Source organism: Marmota flaviventris, chromosome 4 (genome assembly GCF_047511675.1).
Source record: "Marmota flaviventris isolate mMarFla1 chromosome 4, mMarFla1.hap1, whole genome shotgun sequence".
Classification (NCBI taxonomy): Eukaryota; Metazoa; Chordata; class Mammalia; order Rodentia; family Sciuridae; genus Marmota; species Marmota flaviventris.
This window is the reverse complement of record NC_092501.1, coordinates 111,764,258-111,770,057: the sequence shown is the minus strand read 5'-3', so window position 1 is coordinate 111,770,057 and position 5,800 is coordinate 111,764,258.

The window sequence follows — 5,800 nt, the reverse complement described above, 5'->3', positions numbered from 1 at the left end:
ATTTTCATTGCTTAAGCAAAGTTTGAAATATTTTCTTAAAAGTAAAATTCTTACTGATAGACATTTAGTTACCAAGTAAAGCTGATTTTACTCATTATTTACTCTTTTGAATCTGCCTTTTATTTTTAAGTTAACATAAATCTTTTCTTCTGAAGTTACTGCCATTTGCAATGGCCTCCTACTGATTTGCATATTAAATCAGTGTCTTGTATGTATCTATTAGTTACACTTAACACAGAGCCAAATGATGTATCCCTTTAATTCCCATGCTCAAAACAGTATATTATTTATCAGTTGCTTACCCAAATATGGAATAAATATAAGACATATTGATATTTATTCTCACCATATTTCTATGTCTCAGATTAATTTTTCTACTCAAAACACATTTAATTATGTAATTGTCTTCTGGAAACTTCTTTAATTGCATTATGTGACAATTCACAATACACTCAGCATTTAAAGTGCTATATGTTCAACAATATTGTTTTTATTTTCCAATTAAAAAAAAAACTTATGCTCTAATTTTTTAGTCATATCTTGCATTGCTGTGACCCAAATACCCAAGAACAATTTAAAGAACGAAAAATTTATTTGGGGTTCATGGTTTCAGAGTTCTCAGTTCACAGATGGCTGACTCCATTTCTCTGGTCCCAAAATAAGGCAGCACATCACTGGGAAGGGCCCAGTAAAGGAAAATTGCTGATCTCATGGCAGGTTCAATAAGCAAGGAGAAAGAGGGAGAAGTCACAAGGAAAATGCATTATTCCAGGGCATGTCCCTGATCTTCCCCTTTCTTCCATACCCTACCTGCCTACAGTTACCACCCATTCAGTCCCTTCAAATTACAATGGAGTGATTAGGTTACATTTCTCACAAATCTAATCATTTCACCTCTGAAAACTTATGCATTAAGAGGAGGTTTTGAGGGACACCTGATATCCCACCCATAACACTCATTTATGTTTTATGCCATTTCCACTCAAAGTTTGAACCATGGATAAATCAGTCCATGATTTCTACACTTTACCAGTCAATAATAATTTTCATTGTTGGCAATGTTTGGAATTTCCTATAAAAATTTGATGTATTATATAGAAGTATGGAATTGGTGGATTTTCTCGTTGACATGGTAATGTCACATGTGGAATCAGCTGAATTCAATTGTATAGACAGAACACCTATATAGCATGGGATGTTTTAATGTTAGATCATTCATCTACACTAACATAAACTAATATAAAATAATATAAAAATATACAATTTTTAACTTTAATAGTCATTTTATTTTAACCAAGCTATTAATTTTAAATATATACTTCAACATGATTAGCTAAATTAGGAAACAAATTTGTATTATTTGTTTTTAATCCAAATTTACTGATGATAAAAAGCTGTTCTGAGATTTTTGCCAATAAAAGACACATTTTTGTATATATGATAGGACTAAATCAACTTATCAGTGGAAGTGATTTCAAAGAAATAAATACCAAAGTAGATGATATTAGTTTTAATTGGAAGTGTAATTCCTCACATAACTGAATTTTGTTTTTTTGCAGCCATAATTGATGGTGAAATACTAAAGCTAACTATGTTGTTTAAAAAATATTCTGGTTAATTGTTGTATGAGAGATAAATTCTGAAAGATACACACACATACACAGAGAGAGAGAGAGAGAGAGAGAGACTGAAAATAAAGAACAAAACATGCACACATGCATACACACACACAAACACAGTAGCTGAGAAATTTCTAAAAGATTATATTAAATAGGTATCCCTGAAAATGTCTGGAGATGACTCTGGGAAAAGAACAAGACTTCTTGTGCAGTTACACTAGAATAAAACTGATTTAGTAAATGTATAACAATAGGGAACACTGGCACATGGAGCAAATAAAACTAAGAATAAACTTTTTATTTGGCAATTTGATAATAGTATAACATTATATAATTATCCAAAAAATGACCATGCCAAATTTCATCCAACAACCACAATTATCTCTGAGGTATATAACAGATACTACATATAATATATACTCTGAGGTATATAGCAGATACTTGATTAAAAGTTTTGTGTAGGAAAATGTTCTAATAGTGCAGCTGTGACAATAGTAAAATGCTCAGAGTAGTTACCATCTAAGTAGCTTGAAGTAAACATAAATCAACATATTTCCTCATCATCAACAAAGTCAAGATAAAAACCAAGTATAAACTGAATTCTACAGAGTATTCGTAAATTACAAAATAATAGTTTTAATTTGAGATTATTGTTGAGATTATTCTCTTTATAATGTAATTTACTAGAATATGATCATGAATAGCTATTGTTATATACTTAAGTACAAAGGTTTTTGAGATAGAAATTTCTGGAAAAGGCTTTCTGAATAGTAAGAGAGAAAATGAATTGCAACTTTTCGAGATGTGGATGGTTGTTCATTTGTCTTATAATTTCAAATATATTAGAGCATTGATAACCTCTGTTCATAGGAGAAGTACATAATTTCCACTATCAAGACAAATTTAAAAATTAAAATTGAGGATTTATAAAAGTATAAGTTCTTCATATTTTTAAAGAATATTAAGAGATATTCTGTAATTTGATCATAATAATCAAAAGAGAAAATGATGATACCTAAGCAACTTATATTTAAGGAAGCATTTCAAATTTACTTGGCAGTCTAAGAACATCGTCACTTATTAGAAATTTAGGATTTGTAATCAATTTCTTTCACTGAAAAAAATTTATGATAATCTAAAGCACCCATGTAATAAAGTGTCTTATGCTGAAGCACTTACAAGTTCCTTTTTGAAACATTCTGTTTTCTTCTTATTTGTTTTATCTTAAGCCAGAATAAATTTTAGTACTTTTAAAGGATGAAGAAAAATTTAAAAATAAAACATCTTATATTTCCTTTTAGATAAATGTTAAAATCGAGTACATTAAACTAGGTGAATTTGCATTAAAATCTCATTTTTTATTCTTATTGATATATTTTGTAAGATTGTTTTGTATATGATTAAAATAATAATATATGATTATGATTAAAACAAACATCAAATTGATTCACATGTGCTTGTACATTTTGTTTTGTTTCCTTTTTATCATGTTAAGTTTATTTTAATTACATTTAGTGAAATGTAATTTTATGTTTGCTGAAAACAATAATTTAATTACTTTAATAATATATTATTTTGTGTATAATACTATTTATTTTTTCTAATTTATATTTATTTTTTAACCATATCAGTCCACAAGGTATTGAAAAATTATATTATACACTTTTTTTGGGGGGAGGGGTACCAAGGATCAAATTCCAACTAGGCATTCAACCACTGAGCCACATTTCCAGGCCTATTTTTTGTATTTTATTTAGAGACAGGGTCTTTCTAAGTGGCTTAGCACCTCACTTTTGCTTAGGGTGGCTTTGAACTTTCGATCCTCCAGCCTCAACCTCCAGAGCTGTTGGGATTACAGGCATGTACCACCGAACCAGCACCCAACGATATATTTACAGTCATTACTTATTTGTAGTATAGTGCTATATAGATTTGGCTTCTGCTACTTATTATGTAATATTTGCTATGTCATAGCCACTTAACATACTCTGAAGATGTAACATTGCATCCTGAATAATCCATGTATTTTACAAATGAAAAAGTGAGTGAATAAATTTACAAGGCAATTGTGGTAAGCAATGAATACATAAAGTTGATTATAGATGGAAGTCTTGAGCTCAGGTTATTTCAGGTTGCAGGAAAAATATCATAAATTTGTGAATTATTATTCATGATATTGAAGATTTGCCAAAGTTTAGCATTTTAAAAACTGCTAGCTAAACCAAACAGGGCTTCAAACTCAAATCATCTTGTTTTTTGCATTTTCTACCCATGGCTAGAACAAAAGATTTTTAAGTAATGATGAAAAAAATGATCTAGTTAAAAAAAAAAACTTATTTCATTCCAAAAATAAAGTGTTATATCTCATTTTGGATTTTTAATTTATATCTACCTATCTAGCTATATTTCTACATATATCCACACATTCTGTACTTAAATCTGTAACTACAACAAATCTCCCTAATTATAGTCCTACATTCCCAATTCTCTAAAACTCTGAACACCTGGTACCCAGTCAGCATCTTAAACACTACAAATGAATACTGAACTCATCATATTTTCAACCATCAGTTCCTGAACATGAATTTCACATTTTTATTAGTGCTATAATCTTTTACTCATTCCTATCTCCAAACTTGTAGTTTCTCTGACTTCTATTACTGTCTTTTCATATACTCTATTGGTGATAGTGCAACATGCCCAGCAGTGATTTCCTATTTTATGATCTGCTTTCATAATTTCAGTCTCCAAAGTCCTTCAGTCATAATCATATGTGCAAATCATAACAAGATTTCAAAGCCAGGCTAAAATAATCATACCCTACCTGGTCTCCCATAATTCTCTCAACATGGAAATGTCTCTCCCTCCACATTACTCTTTTAACACTCTATTTTAAATATCTCTTGCTTTGAGAACAATTTTATTGTACAGAATTATTTTCTCTTTGGAGGCAGAAGATGCCATATCATGAAAAATTACTCATGGCAATATAATAAAATCAAAGTATTGTGGAATAGTTTAACAGATATTTTTTCAAATTGTCTCAATAATTTCAATGTGATACAAAGATAATAACCTATGAAGACGGGAATCATTCATATTTGAACAATATTTTTGCTTAGACTACAAAACAAAGTAATGAGGAAGGATAATATTGTCACTGAAAATAATGATTATAATACATGTTTTTATATACAACAAAATTAAAATTTCTTAAATTATGGACAAACTTTATCAAGTCGAAAGCTGTGATGAAAAAGAAAGAATTGTAGAGCAATAAATAAATGGTTGCAACTTATGAACCAATAAATGAAATTATGTTAATTATCAGGAAGAATAACTAACTGACAATAGTTTGAATTTACACAATCTTTAGGAGACATTTCTACACTACCTTTTATAACATTTGTTATTAGGAGTTCCAGGCACCTAAGAAGAAAGACAAAATGCAAATACACATGTAAATAGAAGAAAGGCAAATGGTAATGTTATTAGCAATTTTTTCTCAAGAATGATTTTGGCAATTAAGAATAGTATCATGTCCCTAAAAATTAAGTTTCAATTTCCATATAAACTTTATTCCAGAAATGGTAAATATGCCATAAATTTTTAAAAAGTAAAAGTAATAGACCTCAGTAATGGAAACATTGAAATTTCATTATTATATACAGGGAAATGTGTAATCTAAAGAAGTGACAATAAGTACAGATATTTATGTTAATTCTTAGTTATGGTAATTGATTGAAGGGTTGATTAGTTAATCCAACCAATATTTATAGAACAATGCTGAAATAACCTACACTCTCCACAGCAAAACAAATTGCATTTTACATAAACTGTTTCCTCAATGATTTCAATCTGGAGTCAGAGAAACATATAAACAATAGATTCAATGCATAATATTTGTAAAATTTCTTTAACCTGTTTTAGGAGAATAAAATGAATAAAATAAATAATAACAAGGGAGTAAAAATGACAAAGAAATACATTTTTACAGATGAACTAGCTTTTGAAAGATGGATTAGTGTGGATGTGTTCTTGTATTCTATTGTTTGAAATAAAATACTCAGAATTTAATAGGTTAAAATAATAAAAATCATTGTATTGGTTTTTCATAGTACTGAAATTTTCCAGTCTCAGCTGGAGAATATTTTTTAGTGGCCTCTGGAGAGTTCTTATTC